Genomic DNA, 12176 nt, shown 5'->3' with positions numbered 1-12176 from the left:
TTTAAGACCGATAAACAAGCTGAATCACAGCATGTTGTCTGTTGTATGTATTTATCGCATTTAATGTGTATTTACAAATAGTGAACTAGAACTGCACGCAGTTACAACAGGGTCCAAGCCTCCCCACGCCAGTCGTCCCCAGCGACCCAGGGAGCACAAGAAAGTGGAACCCAAAGCGACCAGGCGGGGCAGGCAAACGTCGGGAAATACGGAGAGGCAACAATACGGAATAATAGCGCAGTGACTCCGAAAAAACACTGGGCTTCTAGGCTGGATACAAAAGCTTGATAAGAAGGCCCAAACTGATCTACGTTGATTAGAGTGCCCCCTAATTGCCTACCTGTACCAAATTTGGTACAAAGCCTCCGGGCGGCATGCCAAACAATCATCACAGGTTTGATGTTGATAGCATTTACTGTGGCAGAGATGTTCCCATTGCAAATTTCCCATTTAAATGCATTGAGTGTCAAAATGAAACAAATAAATGTTGATTATAGCGCCCCCTAATGGCCCATATTTACCAAATTTGGATCAGAGTATCCAGGGAGAATGTTGAACGCTGCCATAAAGTTGTGTAGTGAAACCACTTAATTTGGCTGAGATACGATGATATGTGTTTGGTAGCTTACTACAGAAACTTTGTTTGGTTGTCTAATGCGCACACAATTACGTAGCAAAATTCTTTGTACAACTTCTTGTCAGGGCCATCTGGAGATGCTATACACCAGGTTTCGTGCAGATCTGTCTTACGGCCTAGGACAAGTTTGAAAAAGTTGGTTTAGCAATTTTGTGAAATTAAATGTAATCATAAATAGACGTGGCCTATACCCTGTGACTCAGCTTGATGTAGTGAACACGTGGACGTAAAGACTTTAAATGTGTGATGTATAATGTAGGAGTTATAGGCAAACACACGTTTGACGTCATTGTAGCTCCACCTAGTGGTCCACAAATTAATATTTGGTAAGTCAGGTCAGCTACCCATTGTACATCTGTCCTGTCAATTTCAAGTAACTCACTTTTGGTTAAGTGGTTAATCTAAATGTTGGCCCATAGGCCGCGCCCACTTGTACCAATCAGTACCCCACTGTAAGGACCGCCTCAAGAGTGGGCCTAGATGGTATCCATCAAATTTTGTAAAATTTGGATGAGCGGTTCATTAGATATAAACTTGTTGTATTTGTAGCGCCCCCTAGTGGCCAATGTTCGTGAAATTTGTTTCAGAGCCTCGGAGGGTGATAGCAAGTAATAGTCTAAAGTTTGGCTTTGATAGTATTTATCTTGGCCGAGATATGCCAAAATCAATGTTTTCATACTTAGAAGAAGCTACACAAATTTGTTTGCACGTAATATGCGCAATTTTTATTCAATAAAAATTCTTTATGCAACTTTTGTCAGGTCAGTCCGGAGATGCCATGTGCTAAGTTTTGTGTGGATCCATTGCACGGTCTAGGAGGAGGTTGAAAAAGTAGTTTTTTGATAAATCGCGATTTTACTAGTATTAAAGTCCAGGCGGAAATGGGCGTGGCCTATATCACGAGATTCAGATGGATCCAGGGAAAGCCTGGATATAAAGTTTTTTAATGTCCGATGTACGGTTTGGGAGTTATAGGGCCAAACGCGTTTTTTTCTGGTATAGCGCCACCTAGGGGTGGACCTGGGTCCATTTTTGCGTCTGAGGTCTTTGCGCAGTTTGGGATCAGTCTTGAAAAAGGCGCATCGCCACCATGTACGGTTTAGGCTGCAGCGTGGGTGAACCCCGTATCGCCTTGCGATTACTGCGGTGCACGCATCCTTGGCTTGGACCCCTAATAAAAAATACTTTTAAGATATTACACCTGAAAAAGTAGATTTCTGCCACTGAGGTGGTATCAGAAATTACACAGTGTGAGCCATATTTTGTTGATTCTTAATTAGACAAGCGTGGATGTAAATGTTATTAACAAAAATCCTCTTCATAGTAACTGTTGTCTGACGCCAGTATACATTTGTTGTTGACAGCTGTTGGTCATTGAAAATGACTGGATGTGTTTCATTGAATAAACAATATGTGTAATTTGGAGTAGAATACTGGAGAGATGTAGTATGTTCAGGCCAACCCGATAAAGCAAAACTCAGCAGTACGTGAAATAACCACTGTCATTGTTTTTGAAAAATATATTTCTCTACAAAACACAAAAAAAAAATGCCAAAATGGTTGAAGTTATTTGATGATTACAGCAAATAAACCATGGTTCATGTTAGGCACCTACATGTTAAGTTTTAGTAACTCAGCATTAATAGTTATTTTGGCCACTTTGGGGACAGTAGAACAAGCAGAATAAACAACACTGACGTATTATCAACTTCTAAAGTTGTTATATGGCACTATATGACACACACAAACACACACACACACACACACAACTCCATGTGCCATGTCGATAGTGACTTGGAGTTTACATAATAATATGAAAATGCATATTTGACTGAAAGGATGCGGGGCCTGGTTCTCTGATTTACCGAAACAAAATAGAAAGAAAAAAAATGTCTATTCATGTGTACTGTGCCTGTTGACAAAGCAATAAATATGTTATTAAATGAATATCCATCTTCACTAACTATAGCCTACTTTGAATACTTAACATATTGCAAAAGCAAAAAAGCAAAAGTAAGTATGTACATTAAATTGAATTGTTCCTTTAATGTGTGTGCGTGTGTGTGTGTGTGTGTGTGTGTGTGTATGTGTGTGTGTGTGTGTGGTTTGCCGTCCCATATCAAAGCTGATGATTTAATTGGCCAGTTTGATGTAGGGGAGGGCTGGTAGCACTGTCCGAGGCAATTTCAGGCTCCTGTCTTTGGTCAACCTTTAGATTTGGGGAGTCAACAGAGTAGAGTAGAGAGATCTGAATGCTGAAAGTCAACGCGTCTCTGGAGCAAAGTCAAGTCACCTCCGGGGAATCATGCTGACGAAGAGCAGCTCCACCTGTGTCTTCATCGTCATCCTTAACTTCATCTTCTGCCTTCCTCTGCTCGTTCAGACCTTTCAAAGAAGGTATGTTTATGTCTCGCTCACAATGAACTGGACTTCGGCCCAAAAGTACTGCAGGGAGAACCATATCGACCTGGCCACTTTTAGAAATCAGGATGACATGAATGCAGTACAGAGTCCATGCGATTTTCACGCTGGCATTGTCTGTTGGATTGGTCTCTATAGAGCCCAACGTTATCAAAATGACTGGGATTGGTCTGATGGAGATCCAAGCAGCTATAAAAATTGGAGTCCCATCAACAATCAGCCTGATAACGACGATGGAAAAGAGGATTGTGTTGTTACGGGAAAACTGTCTTGGTTTGATATATTCTGCACTCACAAACGTGCATTTTTGTGTTATGATAATCCAATCTTGGTGAAAGAGAACAAGACATGGGAGCAGGCTCTGGAACACTGCAGGAATCTCGATTCCAATTCAAACGACCCATCCTCAGGTCAAACCTACGATCTTCCAGACATGGACTTTGGAGGCGACAACTCAGATGCCAGAAGAGCGATCCTGGATGCCCAGACACCAGAGGTATGGGTAGGTCTACGTTTCCTGGCAGGAGAGTGGCTGTGGGTGAACGAGAAGCCTCTGCTGCACCCCCCGCCTGCCTGCCCTGCACCCAGGAGGAACTGTGGGACAATGTCACAGACCGGGGTGATTTTGCCTCACAGGGACTGTTTGGAGAGAAGGAATTTTCTTTGCGTAGAATTATAAAGTACATCCAGTTCAGATCCTATATATGTAGATACATGTTTTATTAGTCAATATTTGAGCGATTTTCTGGATTTGTGCTTGTGCATGTGTGCTTGTAGTAAGTGTAGTAGTAGAAATTAACTATTACTTCTGTATCTAAGACAGTTAAACATGCTGAATCATAGCATGCTGTCTGATGTTATAATCTATTGTGTGTATTTATTGTATTTAATATGTATTTACATATAGTAAAAGAAATAAACACTTTTCAGAAATTACACCTGGAGAAGTAGAGTTTTGTGAGCCATATTTTCTTAATACTTAATCAGACAAGTATGAATGTAAATGTTATTAACACAAATCCTCTTCATAGTATCTGTTGTCTAACGCCAATGTACGTTTGTTGTTGACGGCTGTTGCTCATTAAAGATAACTGGATGTGTTTAATTAAAAGAAACAAGATGTGTAATTTGTAGTAGACTACTGGAGAGATGTAGACCAGTTCTGCAATGAAACACCAAATTACAACATTATTTTGTGGTTAGAATAAAGCACTTTTCATCTCAATATTTAAATTTGTACGATAAATTTACTATCATGAGAATTTTCTTTTTCTCTTCATTACCTTCCCTGCAGGATGTCTTTTACTCTCTGCTCACCTGTAGCTACATGATCTTATTATTAAAGGACTCAAGACATCTCACCCTTACACACCCATGCACACTGGAACATTTGTATCTTATGGTACACTTACAGTATTTGCAATGCAAAGATGTCAGCGTGACCAGTTTGGGCCTTGCTTATGTCCTTTGCACATAAACATCACAACACACTGTAGGGAATTATGTGTAAAATAAGGCCCTAAGACCTGTCGGATCTGACTCCAATTATTATTCCCACTTCTTCTTTCATCTGAATTAAGTTTACACAGGAATCAATTGGAGTAGGGTGGCAACGGGGGGCAGTAGCTCAGTCCGTAGGGAGTTGGGTTGGGAACCGGAGGGTCGATGGTTCAAGTCCCCATACGGACCAAAGTATGGTGGTGGACTGGTAGCTGGAGAGATGCCACTTCCCCTCCTGGTTACTGCCAGGTGCTCTTTAGCAAGGCCCTGTACCCCCCCCCCCCCCCCCCCCCCCCCCCCCCAAAAAAATAAAACCCCACTCAGGATGCTGGTCCAGCCAGCATCTCTCTATTTGTGCATGAAGAGTGTGTATTTCAGGCCTGTGTGTAGTGATTACTAAAAAACAGAGTGTAAATTCTAATTAACACCCCACTGGGGATCGATAAACAGTAAAAATTATGAGACGAAGAGTTCAGTTAAGCATGTTTACTGAAGTCCAGCATTTAAGAACACCCTTGTGGTTTCACAAAATGACCCTAAGTTCCCCTGACCGCAAAGATTTGTACACAGAGTTCAAGCCAGTAAAGTCTCTTTCAGATCATGAACTCCATCTAACCACACATCTCACCATCTCACTTGAAGGCTTCGCCCTCCTGTTGCTGTGAAGATTTTCAGCTCTCACACACACACACACACACACACACACACACACCTACATACATACATACACACACACACACACACCCACCCAAGAGATACCCCTCCTTGGAGTCAACCAACCTTCTCAGCAGCACTGCACACCTTGTGCAACGAGGGCTCAACTTGTACCAATTTGAAAAAGTTCAATGAAAAATACCTAGAATTGAACTTATCTTTAACTTTAATTTTCATGATCATAACATTAAACCTCAACCCATGTTTAGGCCAACGCGATAAAGCCAAACTCAGGAGTACGTGAAATAACCAATGCTAATGTTTTTGAAAAATATATTTCTCTACAAAATAGTGAAAAAAAAAATGCCAACATGGTTGAAGTTGTTTGATGATTACAGCAAATAAACCGTGGTTCATGTTAGATACATGTTAAGTTTTAGTAACTCAGCATTAATAGATTCTTTGGGCCACTTTGGGGAAAATGGAACAAGCAGAATAAACAACACTGACGCATTATCAATTTATAAAGTTGTTGTTGTCATTTAGCAGGTATCCAGCAGGCAAAAAGCAATTTGGATTTGTGGCTGGCCCCTGATGAAGTCCAATGTTCGCTTTGAGCTCTAGTTTGGTCTCCACTAGCTCTTGATAGAAATACATGGCTCTTTAAACAAACTACTTTTGTTCAGTAGTGCTGCATCAATTGTAGATGTTATTGTGCAATATGTTACATTGAATTAACTGATACATGCACTGTCCAGAAAGATGAGATATCAAATATTTTTATATATAATATATAAATGTGCCATGTTTTGCGTAGTTCAGGTGTCCACGGCGGGCTCATGTGCTCTAACTTCATGGTTGATCTGTAAAAGGACATCACAAGAATCCAATTTCCATCAGACAATCAATTTTCTTTCCGGAATTGAAAAAAAGATGCTATATTTCCTATATCACATGCCTGTTGGCTATCTGTGAAGTCATTGTAAAGGTCTTCCGACTGAAGCCCACAGAGTTTGGCATCAAGTAGGACAAGGTCCCCTGGGAGATGTGCCACCAAGGGAACTCTCCCAGAAGTGGAAGTGACCAAGCAGAACCACAGAACAGGTTTAGTGAGATTCTGATTCTGTCACCAGAGGTCAGAGTATGGGTCAAGGAACATGAGAAGACAATGCCTCACCCAGTAACAACGTGGTGGAGACCAACCATGAAACAGGAGCCAAAGATAAAACTGACGTGTCTGGGGCGTTCTACTTCAGACTGAGCTAGAATTAAGGCTTAAAATCGGTGAAAGTCCTTTCTCTAATTTTTATTGTAATAGTAGGCAGGCCAGAATGTAGAAGGTTAAACAAAAAGAGTATCACTATGACAAAAAATGGAGAAATAGTACATGACAGATGACACTCCTTCCATGACCAATCCCCATTGAGTTGCACTGGCAAGCCTCTGCCTGAAGCCCTTCCTAAGTTCTTAACAACTAGCTTGTTGCAGCATTAAAATTTAACATGGCTATAATAGATATTTATAACAATGTGGCAAATGACAATGTAAAGAGAGATTATCACCCGACTCTGCAGCGCCTCACAGTTTTACAGAGCTTTATAGTGAGTGTCAGCTCATTATTTAACAGTCCGGCTGCAACTTTGCCATTTTGGTTCGCTGTCACAGCTCTCATAGTGTTGTTTTCCACTGCAACAGACAGCTGTTATCAGCAAAAAAACTCTAATAACCCACTATACACTACTTGCTTTGCAATAAACAGCAGACAGACACCTTCAGCAACCAGCTGTGGAACATAGCAGAACGTTCAGCATCTAAAGAGCCAGATATTTCCCCTTGGGAGTTGGTAAAGACCAGAGATAAACAGGAGTGAAAATTGCGCTGTTGGCAACTTGCTAGCAAACAAATGGGACTGATGTATGTTCCCCCAGAGAAGTGAGAACCATCACATGCAAGAATGAGAGAGGCAACCCTGTCCTGGTTTTGTTCAGGCTGTAGGTGAGAAAGATGCTTCTGTACATTAGTTCATAGCTGTTTTCTCTTATGAACTCTGGACAATGTCCAGAAAACCAGGGCCGGAAAAGAAAAATGGCCGAGTTCCACTTCACAAACAGTATGTCAAGATTGTATGGCTGCAGCCTGGAGACCTCCTGTCTCATTGTTCCAGTCTCATGCCTGGGTGTATCCAATGTTATGTTCTGGGGTAAAATATACAAAATAACAAATTAGAGAGGGCAGCCATTAAATAAATGGATTTTTAATTTGTCTATGGTCTGCACTTTTATCATAGACGGACATATATTTTAAGTATTTTATTCATTAGCATGGTAGTTGGCATTTGTCTTATAGATAGATATTTTTAAAGTATTTTTATTCATTTGTATAACTGCTGTTACTGTTTAGTTGAAAAACACCCATGATATTTTAAGTGTTCCATTTTTTAGCATGATAGTCTGCATTTATCTTACAGATTAGTTCAAAACACCCAAAACACCAAATCTATTTTTAAGTGTTTAGTTAACAAGCATGATAGTCTGTATCTTATAGACACATATATTTTAAAGGATTTTATTCATTTTGTTTGATTGCCGTTACTGTTTGGTTGGAAATTTGAAACATAGCGGACAAGGCGCAAGCCTTTATTTTAGAAAGTCGAAGCTTGGCGATGGGATAAGCCGGAAGGGCATGAGACAGGAGCCATGAGGCGGGAGGTCTCCAGGCTAAAGGCATACCCGACTCACACATGTAGCACAGAACAGGAGATTGTCTGTGTCAGACCGGCGTGGCGTCAGGGTCGAGCGTGCACAACGCAAAAAATCACAGTGTGGAAATTGGAGTGTCTTTTGTTCATAGCACAATGTTGATGTCCACCGCAGCCCTGGTTTTAAATTTGGTCATAATCAACAAAGTCTATTTTCATTCCTTTAATTTTCTGATGATTTCGGCACAGGCTCTTGCCGAAAGAAGTTCCCTCATCTCGCCGTCTCTCCGGTTAGATCTTAACAGATTTTCGGATGCTTGTATCCTTTCGGATTTGCGCCTGTCACATGATGGAAATGGAGACATTTGCGTTCTCGCATTCAGCTAATTTCTTACATTCCAAGTTTGAAAAGGACTCATGTCTACACATAATTTCTCGTACAGCCACGTATCATCCTACCAAAGTCCCAGGGCATCATACCACCACACCTGTCTCAAGACAGGCCAGGTTATTTTCCCAATCTTGATAGAAAAAAAGTTCTCTCTAGCACAGAATCAATTTCAGCAGCTTACCCGTGTGACTTCATCCAAAGACACTCATGGCAAGAGCACTCATTCTCATGAAGGACATCTTGCAAAAGATCAAGCTGTCAGGTCTTACCATAAATCCAGGAAAGTTCTTTCTGGGAGTTGAAAGTTGCATTTGGATCACAAGAGGGTTTTTTTGGAAGGAAAAATAGAGAGAACCAGAGAATGGCACACAAAATGGAGTTTTGAAGGATGCAATTAGACTGCTGTCTTCAGTTTGTCAAAAGATTTTAAGACCTAGGCGGGGGCCAGGACTGCCAGTGCCCCTGTTGCAACAAACCTGGACCTGTATGGCAACTGCAGTGGGGTTTTCTCTCAACAACCGAAGCAAAGCGGACTCCCCAGTGATCCCTATTAGTGATTGCTGTGATTTTTGAAAATATTTAATATACTAGGCTAGTGTCGTAGGGGTGAACTAGCCCTTTAACAAACTGAGCACATAAGCAGACAATGCTAATATTGCCGACCGGATTTTGGCAAAGCCATTTGAAAGTCTTCATTACAAGGAGAAACGGAAAATTAAACAGCGGGACAGATCAACACCTAAGATTGAGTTATTAACACCTAAAATTGAGTTAACGCCTAAGATTTATACATTAACGTCTAAGATTGATTTAACACCAAGATTACCTGTAGCACTTGGAGATCGGTTGATGAAAAGTGAATTATAAATAAAATGTATTATTATTGTTATTATTAAAGATTAAGTTATTAACACTTAAAGTTAATTTATTAACACCTAGGATTGATTTAGTAACACCTAAAATGGATTTACTGTAAAAGATGGGGAAAAGTAACAGGTGTTTTCAGCTCTCCTGGTGTGAAGTTAGCTGACTGACTGGAAGTGACAAAGAAAATGTACTGCTAGCCATGCCTCTTGATATCTCAGATGTCATGTAGTATTATTAAAATAATCATTATATTATTATATACTATACATGATTATAATATAATAAATAAATGGCTGCTTTTTTATGATGTAGGCCGAAAATGAGCTTCCCCTCTTTGAAAGAGCAGCAGCCGCCACTGGTTGCTAATGATATCAACTCTGGTTACCTAGCAGCGATGGAGTTCTGTCAACCGACAACCACAATGACCATCACAGCGACATATGCAGTGGACATGTCATCTACATGGAAGAAAAGGGGAATGGACCTGAAATAAAGTAATTCAAAGGCGCACACCTTCTCTCTGTGCCTCTAAATGTGTCTCTGTTTCCACCTGTGTAGGTAACTCCTTAATAACTAGAACACATCAAGCAAGTCATTTTACGTACTGCAGGTTGTTTGCCTGGTCATCGCCGCTGTTCTGTTGCAGTGCATTGTCTACACGGACACAGTCGCAGGGACACGGCCTGCGGGGCTTTGAAAAATTTGGACTTTCTCCAGTACTGCATTTATCGGTCGTTCCATCACCGGTTGAATGTGTGATCTGTAAATGAGCCTGTGAAGAAGGGCTGATGCTGCTGGTGAGAATATCATCAATTGTGTTTTGTTTTCAAGCTGTGCTGCACAATGAGCTTAAAGTAACAAGAACACCGCAGACCTTGTAGACTGAGTAATTCGTGTACCCCATGTATGTGCTACATTTGGATGTGAACATAACCTGTTAGATCTGTGAATGTTTTTAATCTACAATCTCTTAGTATTCACACTGTTCTGTATCTGTATCCGATAATTTGTTTTGTAGTGATGCATGTTGATGTATGGGGGTGATAATTATGTTCCCTCAGCCCTATGTTCCCTCATTTCTACGACATTTTCCCTGCATCAAAATTGGGCCCCATGTTCCCTCAGCCCACATACCTCAGCCCTGATTGTATTTAAGTTTTGGACAAAGGACCTTGTATTCACTGCTGCAGCTATACTGATGATATTTGTTTAGAGGTTAGGGTTAGGGCTCAGGGCACATAGGGTAGAGGAAACATATAGGGCTCAGGGCACATAGGGGTTGAGGGAACATAAGGTTGAGGGAAAATAGGGTTGAGGAAACAGAGTTGAGGAAACATAGGGATGAGGGAACACAGGCCTGAGGAACCCGGGATGAGGAAACACAGGGGTGAGGGAACATAGGTGTGAGGGAACATGAGGCTGAGAAAACAGGGCTGAGGAAACAAGGCTGAGGAAACATAGGGCTGAGGAAACATAGGGTTGAGGAAACATGAGGCTGAGGAAACATAGGGCTGAGGAAACAAGGCTGAGGAAACATGGAGTTGAGGAAACATAGGGCTGAGGAAACATGAAGCTGAGGAAACATAGGGCTGAGGAATGTAGGGCTGAGGAAACGTAGGACTGAGGAAACATAGGGCTCAGAACACATAGGGCTGAGGGAACATAAGGCTAAGGAAACAGGGCTGAGGAAACAGGGCTGAGGAAACAGGGTTGAGGAAACAAGGCTGAGGAAACATGAGGCTGAGGAAACATAGGGCTGAGGAAACATAGGGCTGAGGAAACGTAGGGCTGAGGAATGTAGGGCTGAGGAAACATAGGGCTGAGGAATGTAGGGCTGAGGAAACGTAGGGCTGAGGAATGTAGGGCTGAGGAAACGTAGGGCTGAGGAATGTAGGGCTGAGGAAACATAGGGTTCAGGGCACATAGGGCTGAGGGAACATAAGGCTGAGGAAACAGGGCTGAGGATGCATGACACTTTCCCAATGAATGCTAAGAAACTACATATACAAACAGTATATTTGTAAGAAAACCTTGTTATCGTCACTGCTGAGATGAGCACATCATATTAGAATTAATTTCACTTCCGCCCCTAAAACACTGTCTGGCCCCTGTGTTTGAAATGGATTAAACTGGCACTGTTACGGACCTTAGCTGCAAACACCATGCACATTAATCCAACTAAAGCAAGTCACTTCTCTCCACTGCCCTGTTTAACCTTGACAATGTCGAAGGTGACTCACAGTTTACATAATAATGCAATAGGTATTTGAATGAAAGGATCCTGTGCCTGGTTCTCTGATTTACTTAAACAAATAGAAGAAAGGTGTGAGAATTGTGGAACATGTTTTAGGAACTTTACTTTAAAGTATAGTGCAAATTACATTTACTCATAGTGTAATTCTACATTTTAGAGGCAACTTTAGTTTAGTCGACTGCTCTACTCATCATTAATATAAGAACAATTTGAATTTCTATTCCACTGCATGTCTGTTCATCCTGTGGCTCTTTCTTTTTTTCATCATCCAAAGTAAGGGTCAATAGGACAGAGGGTGTTACATGCTGTGCAGATTCTAAAGCCCCTTGAGGCAAATTGGTCATTTGTTTACAGTAAATACAACTTACTTAACTTGAAATATATAGTCATTGGTTGACAGTGATTCAAACATTCAACTCCAATAGAGACTTTATAATGGGTGCCTATGGATGATGAACCACAGATGGATGAAAAACAAACATTTTGCCTTAAAACAGCAAAGTATTTCAATGTGCACTTTGCCTGTTTATAAAGCAAAAAATACATTTTAAAATTGATCTTCATTATGTTTAGAAATGCAAAGTATAAAGAAATGCATTGGCATTAATAATCTGATAAAATAGTTAAATTAAATAAGTCCGTCACTGGGTGTGCCTGTTTGTTGTGTGTGTTCTGATGCCATCCCATAATTATGTGGGCAATACAATTGGTCAGTTTGACTTACAGGGACCGTCAGGGGAGGGATGGTAGGGTT

This window comes from Etheostoma cragini, chromosome 1 (genome assembly GCF_013103735.1).
Source record: "Etheostoma cragini isolate CJK2018 chromosome 1, CSU_Ecrag_1.0, whole genome shotgun sequence".
Taxonomy (NCBI): Eukaryota; Metazoa; Chordata; class Actinopteri; order Perciformes; family Percidae; genus Etheostoma; species Etheostoma cragini.
This window is presented reverse-complemented; position numbering follows the sequence as displayed.